This window comes from Panthera tigris, chromosome B3 (genome assembly GCF_018350195.1).
Source record: "Panthera tigris isolate Pti1 chromosome B3, P.tigris_Pti1_mat1.1, whole genome shotgun sequence".
NCBI lineage: Eukaryota > Metazoa > Chordata > Mammalia > Carnivora > Felidae > Panthera > Panthera tigris.
This window is the reverse complement of record NC_056665.1, coordinates 101,541,733-101,554,620: the sequence shown is the minus strand read 5'-3', so window position 1 is coordinate 101,554,620 and position 12,888 is coordinate 101,541,733. Positions and strand designations below refer to the sequence as shown.

Below are 12,888 nucleotides of genomic sequence, written 5' to 3'. Positions count from 1 at the left end.
GATCTCACTTCATGAGAAATAGGTATATTCCTCAACTATCTAATTAATTCACCTATTAATAAACCTCATGATCTCATTATTTAAAGGAATTCTCTCTCTCCGTGTGTGTGTGTGTGTGTGTGTGTGTGTGTGTGTGTGTGTGCTGGGTTCACATAAATAAATACTTCAAATCTTTTTAAGCCAAAGACGATCTTTCTTGAAAACAAGTACTTTGAAAAATACTGTTGTTCAACTCCAAATGGTTTCTCCATTAGAAGAATGTAGACTTCTTCTTCGTTAGGGAGACTACATTGGTTAGGGAGAGAGCAGAGGGACGTAGAGAGAAAAAGAGAGGAGGTGAGAGAAAGAGGGTGGGAGAAAGTTAGTGAGTGCAGTCAGAGAGCTTGTGTAAACAGTATTACCTACAGTGTCCCCCTGTTACAAGGGCCCTTGATGAACATGCTAAGGGAGATGTCCCTTAGCTGCTTTCACCCAAGCCTGGCTCAGTTCTCTTGTAATCTGCATAAGAGAAGCATCTTGACATGCTTAGTGGATGGGTGTATTTTACACAGCAAACCACAGCCACAAGAGAAATTCTCCAATTCAACATGACTGGGTTGATAGTCTAAAAAACTGGTTAAAGCATGGAATCATAAAAATGATACTCTCATTATACGTATGTATATATTCATTGATATTTATTATATATTCACAGATATTTATGTGTCATCCTTGCACAGTAGACATGCTGATCTTCTCTGCATCATTCCAATTTTAGTACATGTGCTGCCAAAGTGAGCACTATGTTCACAGATATATAAATGAGTGTGCACTCATTCACGGATTCGGTACAGGAGCAATGCCTTGTCTTTGAAGATGGGTCCACTGTCTGGAATTTCCCAATTTCCTGTATAAACCAGAAATCTGTTATGATTTTCAGGTTCCAGTTTCTTTAAAGAAGATACAAAATCCAAAGACAGCTGAAAAGCAATCTGACTGCAGAGTCCGCCTAGATTTTTATGACTTTCCCCACAATCTTTTAGTGTTATCTTGTTTATACTTAAGTTGCCCATAATTTCTGTTCATCACTGACAAGTCTTTCAAGACAACGGTGTAGCTTCATAGGAACACCTCTCCTTTTCACACTCATATATCATGTGTTTACGTAATATTTAGTTACATGTCTTAAATGGAAAAAGTACAACTGGTGTAAACAGGTTTGGGAACAAACAGCTTGCAGTTGGCTTCTGACTGCACTGATCGGGGAAGTGGGAGGGTCCATGGATAGCAGCTGCCTCACAGGGCACCCAGGCATCTGCTACGCTTGCCGGGGGAGGAGGGAACATGCTTGACTGGAGATGGACCCAGGGAGCTTCTCTGAATCTCAGTTGAGGCTCAACCAAAGAAACAGCTAATGATCTATTCTCATGCGGGAGGGGAAGAAACCAATCAGGTTGGCCCTAGGGAGGAACTGTAGGTTAGTCTCTAACCTGATGCCTTTCTAAGGCGCTCAAGGGTAATTTTGTCTGCTCAATTTGTATCTTATAGACTATTGGATAAACTCCCTCATAAGATGCAGTAACACTGCTGTAAACAGAACAGAAAGAAAAAGTAGTGGTGCTTTTGACCAAACAGAGAAAAACTGAAAGGTGGAATATATATTATAGAAGTATATATAAGTATGTATTATATAAGCACCTATACTTTAAAACATATATATGTAAATATAGTTTATATTTTTATTATATTCATACATAACATATACAAATATTTTTATTATTTTATATTTATATGTAAAGTATATGTATTTAAATATATATTTATATATAAAGTATTAATATATGTAAAATATATATTATATATAAAGTACAGATTTTATATATTTTTATATATTTTAAAGTATATATATACTTCTATATTATGTATACTATATATTCTGCCTTTCAGTTATATACATATGTGTGTGTATATGTCTATAAGGGTATATATACATATCTATGGTGTGAGTGTGCGTACTTATCTGATGGTGCTTCATGAGATATGGAGGTTCACACTGTATCTGAAGATAATTTGATGAAAATCTTTAATCCCTAAAATTCCAGCTAGACTGAAAAATTGGCTTAGTTGCCTTGATTCATTACTTCAGACCCCAGTCTATCATTTTACTCATCATCACTGCTATATAGGGTTTGGATAAACAGGTTTTGGATGAAAAGTATCTGAAGCTGAATCCAGCCCCCGGGACAAGGAGTGAGAGCCCACAGTCATCCTTACTGGCCAATTCCACTCTGTGGCCACTTTGCAACACTAGCAGCTGTGAGGGGTGGCATATTTAAAGGGCCTTTATTTAGCTCTTGCATTTTATTTATTTATGATTTATTATTTACATCCTGCTTCCTTCCACGAAGGATTTGGGACAGCTTAGCGCTTCAGTTTAGCCCATTCCTAATCAGTTCAGTCACTTCTCCTTCATCCTGCTATGTCCAACTTCAATAGAGTTGTTTCCCCAGTGTAGCCAATTAACTCGGACCCCTGTGGTCTGGGCCTTCCACTGAGCAACAAAGGCGGTGCTTTTGCAGAGTCTGTGACCTTTGGATTCCTGCCCCAGCAGCACAGGAAATTCTGGCAGCCCTTCCCAGGGCATCCCTTTTGGTGTCAAGACCTCCTGGGGGTGGCATGGGGTGTGGAGACCCACGAGTCCATCAGCAGCTCCACAGCCTGTGCAGAGGGAGCTGAAGAGTAGCCTCAAGGACTCTCCCTGGGGACTTTGTGGGACGCCAATAAGTGTCCCAGCCAGTAGGGGTCTCCATCAATATGTTCAATAACCACACACCCTTTTGGTGAGAACACGAGAAAGAGCAAGCCTCAATCTCAGCTACTACGGATCTCCACCCATCCACCTCCACCTCCAACCCTGTCAAGTCTCTGACTAAATGGAGCAAAGGATCCACAGGCATCCTTCAATCTGCCATGATCTTGCTGGGCTGAATAGATCACCTAACTTAACTATGCTTGCTTTCTCCATCTACATCTTAGTGATGAAAACACTGGTCACAGGCATACTTAAAGAACCCCAGGGTGATGGGGCGCCTGGGTGGCTCAGTCGGTTAAGCGTCCGACTTCAGCTCAGGTCACAATCTTGCGGTCCGCGAGTTCGAGCCCCGCGTCGGGCTCTGGGCTGATGGCTCAGAGCCTGGAGCTTGCTTCCGATTCTGTGTCTCCCTCTCTCTCTGCCCCTCCCCCGTTCATGCTGTGTCTCTCTCTGTCTCAAAAATAAATAAACGTTAAAAAAAAAATTAAAAAAAAAAAAAAGAACCCCAGGGTGAGAACTGCCACGTGTGGCTGCAAAAAAGCCCCTGAATGTCCTTGTGCCTGAGAGTCGCTCCTATTTGACCATCTTTTCAGGGCCCCAGTCCCTTGCTCTTGCTTTTCTTTGTAAGAATGGCAGCCGCTGATCTCAATGCCTATTACTTTCCCCCGGCAGTGAATAAAGCACTGCATTCAATCATCTATTCTTGTTAGCTAGCCTGCACTCCTGGTAATTCTGCTCCCTGAGAGGATAAATAGCATTAGGCACCTAGTACACAGTTGTCCATGTAAGGGATTGTCCTCAGACAAAACAGAGATGCCTCAGACCGTCTGAACATATTTTTCCATTAGTGAGGACAGAGTTGCATGCATCACACATAGTCTCCCGCCAACCTTTTCCCAACCAATAGCAGACATGTGGAAACAGCTGGCAGAGGCTCTGGGTGCGACCCTTGGCCATGGAATAGTATGAAGCTAACTTGCATGCACAGGGAATGAATCCACGACAGATTCACTAACCACAGGACTGAGGTTAATGAAGAGATAGATGATCCAAATGCTGGCCTTGATTGGAATGGAAGCAATCTTCACAGAATAGAAAACACTGGGCTAGATTCCCCAACGGTCTACCTCAGTGGTCTGCTCTTATGTGCTAATCGGTGCTGTGTCCTAACCACCTGACTAACCAGTTACAGACTTGGGAGTATGGTAGACACCAAGGGCGGGGCTTTGAACTTTGCAGTAATAAAATGACAACAAAGAAATCTATAGACTGTACATTGCGTATCTGAAGTAGAGGTATGTAAAATTTTTATTCTATATTGTTTTAATCTCATAAGGTAAGTAAATGTAGATCCTTGTCCTTGGTATAAAAATGCATATAGACTGAAAGATAAGATTTGAATCACACATCTCTATCTATAAAGCACTTCCAAATGCTACCCTTGTGTGGTATCATTATTACAACCTTGATTGATAGATGAGGAAACTGAGGCTCAGAAAAAAGTGAGGGGCTCTTGGGTGGCTCAATCAGTTAAGCATCTGACTTGGGCTCAGGTCATGATCTCATGGTTCATGAGTTCAAACCCCACGTCAGGTGTCATGCTGACAGTGTGGAGCCTGCTTGGGATTCTCTCTCCCCCTCTCTCTCTCTCCTTCTCTCTCTGCCCTTCCCCCACTCAGGCTTTCACTCTCAGAATAAATAAATAAACTTAAAAAAATTTATACATAAAAAAAGAAAAAAAGTGATTAGCCTGAAGTCTAGAATCCTGGTGTTTGACTCAAAGTTGGCTGTACCTCCTGTTTTTTTCATGTTCCTACCACTCATGAGACATGAGCTTGCTGATCAAGTCCAAGAGGGAAAAGACCCCTTCAGAGGACTAAAAAGAGATGCAAATATTGTGTCATTAGTTGGCTTACCTGGGCTTTCAGTGTCTGCCCACACAAACGCATATTTTAATAGGCAAACAACTCTGGCGAAAAGGATTGGACACGTATGCTTGGATTTCAAGTTTGATATAAGCCGTTCAAAGTCACAGGTGAAAAACTGTGCAAGGATCTCACTTTATAAAATGGCTTACTTTATAAATGTGGGTCAAGAGGGGTGCTACTAAAAGACATCATGAAGGGTGCCTGAGTGGCTCAGTTGGTTAAGCATCCGACTTCAATTCAGGTCATCATATCACAGTTCATGAGTTCGAGTCCTGTATCGGGCTCTGCACTGACAGCTTGGAGCCTGGAGCCTGCTTTGGATTCTGTCTCTCTCTCTCTTTCTCTCTCTCTCTGCCCCTCCCCCACTGTGCTTTCTCTCTCAAAAATAAATAACCATTAAAAGAATAGAAAAAAAGACATCACGAGATTCTACATTTTTTTAAAACTCTTAAGTTGATGTTATATCCAGTCATTCCATCCAGAGCACACTGAAAGTCTAAGTTAGCCGAACTGGAGAGTGAGTCGTGATGACTGGCACATCCACCACCAGCGGATCAAGGTGTCTCCTCGCTTTGCTGAGCTGCAGTCCTCCTGGACAGTGCTGCTCCAGTCCTGGAGACTTACAGCCCCCTGGGCTCCTGCTCCCACAAACTCCCGAGGAACACTCCTCAGCAGTAGAAGGAACTTTCTCTTGTTCTTTGCAAACAGAAGACACCTGTGGCAAAACTTGTGCAGGGGTGAATGTCCCTAGAGAGATGTGGATGACAGTGTGACAACGGCCTGGCCTTATGTCCCCAGCCTATCACTTTCCAGAACAAGTTGACCAGTTTCTCAGAGGACTCTTGGTTCCCTCCATTAATTATGGAGAAAATAAAAATAATATCTACATCCCATGTTCCTATGAGGACAAAAGGAAGTAAGGTAATTCGAGAACAACACAGCACCGTCCAAAGAAGAGCTTAGATAGTGGTGAAGCCTGGAAAATGAGATTAGCTAAGACCCTGGGACCGGGGAAGGCAGACTGACAAGGGACTTCTAGAGCAGGCCTGGCTCACTTCCCCACTTCCTCTTCCCAGGCCCAGGCACACCCCCCAGTGATGACACTAGGCCACCTCAACTCTGTCCCAGGGTGTTGTTATACAGGGAGCTGAGGCCGTCTCAAGCATAGTCCCAGGTGGAGATGCAGCACAGGTAAGTTTCCAAAGGAACTTTCCAGAGTCCAGAGGCAGCCGGTACTCTGACAGTTGGGTTCTGTGTGTGTGTGTGTGTGTGTGTGTGTGTGTGTGTGTGTGTGTTCGTTTTCAGGTGCTCTATCCATCTTTCTTACCCTAAAGCACCAAGTAGAGCATCCCCTGGAAATGTTTGCTGAAGAATGAGAACAGGGATAAGGATTCATCAGTTGATTATTCACAGTCCAGATAAAGGAAGGCTCATAAAACAACCAGACATCACCACCAAAAAAATCCCCCGATACACACAAACTTCTGTGTGATTAAGAATGATAAGAATGGATCCTGATAAGAATGGGTACCACCAGGGAAGTTGGCAGGTCTCTCATGAATTGTGAGACTGAGTTCCTAACTATGACACATCTCAAAAGCATCACAGGCCTGTGGAGATACTGATCCCCTCAACCCTCGAGCAGCCGAGCACAGCCCAGGTACCTGGGTGACTCCAGTGTGCTGAACAAATGTTAGCATTCTCCATGTTCTTGGTCACGTAAGGGACCCCAAAACAGACACAGAAATGCGGACCTGCAATCCTGAACATCTCCTGTTTATAACCCAGAGAGGCAAAGATAAATTGGATGCTTGGATCCTCAGGTTCATTTATCTCCTTGTCTGATTCGTCACTTGTGACATCAGGTCCTCACAAGCACCCCGTGAGTGAGGCATCCACTATTTACAGGTGCATGAACCAGGCCTCAAAGAAGCCAGGTGGCTTGCCCAGTGTCATCCTTTTCTAAGCACCAGCCTGGCCCCTATTCTGCTCATCCTCTACCTCCTCCACAGCACATAAAATGTACCCAGCCAGGGCATACTCCTAATTCCTCAGTCTGACCTCTCTTCTAATGAATGTAATCTTCGAAGATGTGAGAGTGGAAACAAAAGTGAAAAGTAAGGACATTGCAATGGGAAGAGGGTAGAGTCACAAATGGCACAGAGAGGTCAGGCTGTAGGCAATGGCTGGATGGAAGAGACTCTTGTTGGTGGGTAGGCTGACTGCAGTAGGGCTAGATGGCTACCTACCCAGAGCAGAATGTCAAACAAGCTTTCAGGGCTGTCAGGATGAAGGCTACCTGGAGACGGGACTTGGCAGTCATTTGCCCAAAGAAGGAGGCTGAATCTCGGGCTGGCTGAGGCCTTGCCGGAGAATCTGGATCACAAGGGGCTTACTGAGCCTCCATGAGGAGGTCTGGGAGTTCTGTGGCCCTAGGTAAACATTTATGATTAATTGGAGAGCTAAATAATTATACCTTCCCTTCAAGCTCCTCTCACATCGAATCATGTGATTCAATTAAAGAATATTCTTGACCTCAAGGTTCTGGAACCTGGACCTCAAGGTCCTGGAACTTTAGGTTCCTAACATTGAACTGACCTGTTAAAGGAATCTTCACTCTGTAGGTCCTCAGCTCCTGGGATGAGTAGGATCTCCCCACCATGCAATCTTTAGACTATCCAGATGTACAGAATTGCAAAGTAGAACCCAAAGAGGACATTCTCACTTCCAAGAGATAGGTGGAAAGGAGGTTGGCTCTGCACTGGCTCATTTCAACAGTCCTCACAGGAAGCTTCCTGAAACTGTCACTTACTCTGCAAGGCTGACTGTCCTACTGGTGCAGCTGGCCCGTAGGAAGGAACTGGTGGTCATCTGATGTGACTGTACCACTGCAGAGGACAGACAGGTGTCTACGCCTTAGCAGAGAACCCAGCACAACTTTGACAGTAAGGCTGCAATGCTCTCAGCAAAAAAAACCTTGACTACAAAGCTAGAAATAGCGCTTCCAGCCGACCTCTGCTCTTCCCCTCCATAAACCTAGCATCTCTCCGACCTTGACTGGCAGCAAACAAGCAAGACAAACAGCCCACACATAGTTCTAGCTGCCTTGGAAAGCAAGAAAGGAATCAGGAGAAAACCTGCACTTTAAGGGATGGGAATGTAACAGAGCAGTGGAGAAACTTCTTTCTACAAGAGCGGCATGGTAGTGTTACTTATGGAGGCAAAATTTTAGCTAATTATCAGTTTCAGTTTCTTATTACACCACAGATAGATGGTGGGTGGACCAGTCTGTTTCAGTGGCCAATGTATCTGGAATGTTTTACAGTAAAATATTTTAATGGCCATTATTAACTATAATGTATCACTGTGAGTTTAGTGAAGAAACTGAAAAATGATCATACTACAGGTATGATTAGACACGTGTATAGATTAAACAGAATGCACACATTCCTATAAAAGGCATCCTGAGTACCAGTCAATGTGGCATTGACTTCCACTGGAAAATAGATGTTAAGTTTCTCCAGGGAATGGAGAAATGGTAAAAAAAAAAAAAAAAAAAAAAAAAAATCAGGTTATCTGTCACCTTGCCCTGTGGGCTTGGCAAAACAGGAAAAAGCACATAAAAAGGTAGTCATAGAATCAGCTTTACTAATAATTCTTGCTACTTATTTTAGAAGATATCTGTGCAAGTATTTCAGCACCTCTCTGTATCTCAGCAGAGAGGTTCATGCTGAGTTAGGGAGGTCCTCTCCTTTGCCAAATAAGGCAAGTCCAAACTCAAGGGGGAAAGGCCAGGAAGGGATGACCTAGGGAAGACACCCTGAGAGGGGTCCACCACACCAAGAACAGAAGCTTCTCCAAACAAGTATCCTGGGGAGAAAAGCTGTTGACAGCTTCAAAGTATCTCTCCATATGTCAACAGAGAATAGCCAACCAAAAATGTCATCAATGAAAAACAATCTAGACACAGTGATGTGACATGGAAATCTACTGAATTGATGAAGGGTAAAAACAGAAACTAAAGAGGCGCCTGGGTAGCTCAGTCAGCTAAACGACTGACTCTTGATTTTGGATCAGGTGATCATCTCGTGATTCATGAGATCAAGCCCTGCATCAGGCTCTGTGCTGACAGTGTGGTGCCTGCTTGGGATTCTCTCTCTTCCTCTCTCTCTGGCCCTCCCTCCCTCGTTCTCTCTCAAAATAAATAAAATAAAACTTTAAAAATAAAAAAAAAATTAATTACTTAAAAAAACACAGAAACTAAAGATTACTGGAGAGCTGAATTCTATAGGAAGGGAAGTTAAGAGTAAGAGTCTAACGTTTTAAGGGTACCTGGGTGGCTCAGTCATTAAGCATTGGACTTCACGACCTCATGGTTTGTGAGTTCGAGTCCCACATCGGGTGAGCTTGAGCCCTGCTTTCAGTAAACAAAACCATGAGTCCCACACTTTGGGTGAGCCCCACTTCTCTCTTTCTCTCTCCCTCTCTGCCCCTCATGGGATTCTCTCTCTCTGCCCCTCACTCACTTGCACCCTCTCTCTCTCTCTTTCTCTCTCTCTCAAACAAAAAAAGTCTAACCCTTTAGAATCTAAAATCTTGCAATCTAATTTTTATTCATTTTTCCATGTCCCACCATAAAACTAGCTTCCTCAACAATATAAAAATAATAAATATTTGCTGATCATTTATTATTTGCCGAACACTCGAAGCACATTACATGTATCAACTCCTTTCCTTATCAAAACAAACCTATGTGGCAAATTCAATTATTATTACCTTCATTTTACAGAAGACAACATTAAAGCACAAAGAGGTCAAATGAATTGCCTAAGGTCACACACCTGGTAGGTGTGTGGATTCTCACGTGGCCATTTTGGCTCCAGAACCTCTGCTCTTAACCATTATGCTTTACTGTCTCTCAATGAAAAGGAATGTCCAAAGGAAAGAGAGAAAACAATGCCAGTGAAATAAAATGGGTTCTACCTGAATCAGCTTGCTGGAATAAATTCAGTGAATAAACAAGGACAGTGTATGCCATGATTGCCTCCACCCCAGCACTCACCCCTCCCCTCCCCCGCTGTGGGGAGGCCATGGGACTTGGGCAGACCCATCCATTGATGCGGTCCCTGAAAAAGCATATTGTCTATCTGCAAAATAATGAACTGGCATTTCTGTTTATGGATTAGCCTCCTGTGAACTTAGGAAGTGCAAGTCTTTCCCAACCTTCCATGAGGCAACTGATGAAATCACACTAAAGATCTATAAAGCAGAAGATCAGACCCTAGTCCACAATGAAAGCGAGCCAAACAAGAGCGGTGTCCCTTGAAATCCAACCTGAAATAGTCATCTAGTGTAATTCACTTCTCTAAGAGAGAGTAAAAGTGCTCATTTACTGAGCACTTACTATGTTTGTGTCAGACACTGATGGGTTGTTCTCTGTGCCATGTTCTTCACGCATCCTTCTATATTCTCCCTGGACACAGCGGCAGGGGCTTACCAGCCCCAGAAGGAAGGCTGTGGAGTCCACGTATCACACACCAACACTGCTTCTGGGACAAAACTTATGCTGGCCTGTGGCTAAATAAGAAAAATCTGGACAATACAATAGGAGTTTTCCCGGAAGCTGTATGGGTATGGTACAGAGGACGGTCCCTTATTCTGAGATTATATTCTTCCTACTTCTGGTATTAAAATATCTTTTCTTTCAGGAAAGGACTATAACATTACATGGCAATTTTGCTATTGCTTTTTTTTTTAACATCCTTACTTCTCAGGATAGAAGCTAACAACCCTATGTTGAGCCTCCTCAATTAAAAACATTGTTAGATCATAAAATTCCAAAGCGTAGGGTCACTGGCCCAGGGGACTGATAGCCTGGATTTTGTCCAACCTCAACCACAGGGGGAATTCAGAAAACAAGAGACAATCCCAGTGGCTGAAATGTACCCTGTGCTGCCAGTGGCTTCCTTGCTAAGCCCCTATCTGACCTCTAGTTACTCCCTTGGTCCCCAGTGGCTGCTACCAGTAGGAATTCCCTATCCTTCCTGGCCAAGTTGACATGCTGGGCAGAGTTCAGGACACAGCTTTAAATGTGGTTTCCTGATTAACAGAGAGACTCCAGTTAGGCAGGAAGGAGTTCAAGCTCAAATATTATATGTCATAGTCATCTACCGGTTCTTAGGAATGAATACATCAACAGAAATGACCTGGAGCAAAATACCATTCCTGAGAAAATCCCTAACAACTCAGTGAGAGACTCCTGTTACTGCACTGCATCTTTTGTGTCTTCTTTTGACAAGAAAAGTGTCACGTTAAAGACTCAGTTCCTCTAAAATACATTTACACAGAAAATATTTGAGAAGGCTGATGGTGATGGAGAGAAACGAGTGCTAAAAGGAACTAGGCACCACATCTATATGACTTTCTGGCTAAGAAAGTAGGAGAACCCCCAAAGCAGGAGATGGGGTCGCTGACTTGGCTGTGCCATTAAATTCCCCTTGAATCTTAGGAGAAATCATTCTCTGGCCTTATCCTTCCTCACTTGCAAAATAACATGTCTGGTTGCTCTAAATCCTAACATTCTCTAGTTCTAGTCATTGTCTGGAGGAAAGAGCAAGGTACCTTCATGTCTAGAAGGACACTGAGAAATAATACCGAAAGGAAACATGGAGTGCTCCTCAGGGGTCTCAAGGTCCTGATTAGACACTGATGAAAGATGAGCTGGTAGAACAGACCCCACGGGCATCTCTAGGGGGGTCTCCCCAGAGTGAGCTTCCGGCCAGAGCAAGGAAATGAAGAAGTGGGCCTACAGTGCAGGCAAGAGAAGGTAAGGAAAAGAGCAGGAAGAAAACGGGAGGGGAAGAAACAGAGAAAAGGCAAGGTCTAATAGAAGTTCAATCCTCTGAGTAGAGAAAAGAGGGAAAGTGCCAAAGAGCAGAGAAAGAAGGGGAAGAAAGAGTCAGACCTCTACCTGTCATTTTTTTAAGTTTATTTATTTATTTTGAGAGACACAGAGAGAGAATGAGAGCGAGAGCCAAGCAGGGGAGGGGCAGGGAGAGAGGGAGAGAGAATCCCAAGCAGGATCCACACTGTCAGCATAAAGCCCAACCAACATGGACTCGATCCCACCAACTGTGAGATCCTGACCTGAACCAAAACCGAGAGTCGGACACTTAACCGATGGAGCTACCCAGGCACCCCTACCTCTCATTTTGGATAGTAATAGAATTTCATAGCTCCTTCACCATCTGCTTCCCAAAAATGTCACAGAGGTAAGGTCCCATGGCATCCTGCCAAATTAAATAGAGAAAAGCCTCACTCTTCTAGAGAGCAATACTGTACCATTTTCCCTAATACAGCAAACACAGAGGCAGCCCATCTGTATGCAGACATGACAGAAAAACAAAACAAAACCAAACAAAACTCCACAAAAGGTCCATAACCTTTAAAAAAGAAAAAAAAAAGGATTCTGGGCTAACCTATCCAGAAATAGAACATTTTGATTACAAAATAAAAACTAGGTCAATAAGATAATGGACATGACTTAAATGAAAATCACAGTATTTGTAATGGGCTAAAAATGGTATCAATATTACTGCAGAGAAGGAATATAATTAAATGTATTTTTAAACAGCAGCTCCCGCCCCAGCCCTCCAAACCCCAGCCCCGCCACCAGTATCCCTCCACCTCATCGGAGAGGAATGTGCTGGCGTGCCACAAGTTGGTCTGAAGAATGCAGAGTTTCCGTACTACTTTAGAAGATCCCAAATGACACTGGTTAGCTACATTCTTTCACTTTTAGATCACTGTTATTCATTTATAAAGCAAAGAAATGGAAAGGTTAGGGATCTGACCATTTCATTCTTTTATGGTTTCTACTATATGGCCAGGAAACATGCAAATGGAAATGAAACTGCCACCATTCTCTCTGGTCGACTGAAACACGGAGAGTTTCAGGCCATCATATGATGTGGATATAGATCCTAAGAGGTTCAGCACGGGCCAGAAATTAAGATAAAGGGTAGCTGTGCAAATTTCTGGTTTTCTTTCTTCAACCTGTGGTGTGACCTTGTGGATAAACTCTAACTCTTGAGTGTAATTTATCTTCCAAGCCCTCGCAAGGGGAAGGGAAGCAAAGAGGAGCATGATGAATTAGCCGCAAGGAATAAT

The 12,888-nt window shown here is 43.3% G+C and overlaps 1 protein-coding gene and 1 non-coding gene across 3 annotated transcripts in view; both read right to left on the bottom strand.

The window, feature by feature from the left end:
• Positions 1-12,888, bottom strand: part of SAMD4A (sterile alpha motif domain containing 4A) — a 207,795-nt gene that overhangs the window by 117,748 nt on the left and 77,159 nt on the right. The window lies entirely within an intron of this gene.
• Positions 674-781, bottom strand: LOC122239816. The gene has a single exon (XR_006219200.1). It is a non-coding gene; the product is annotated as a U6 spliceosomal RNA (small nuclear RNA).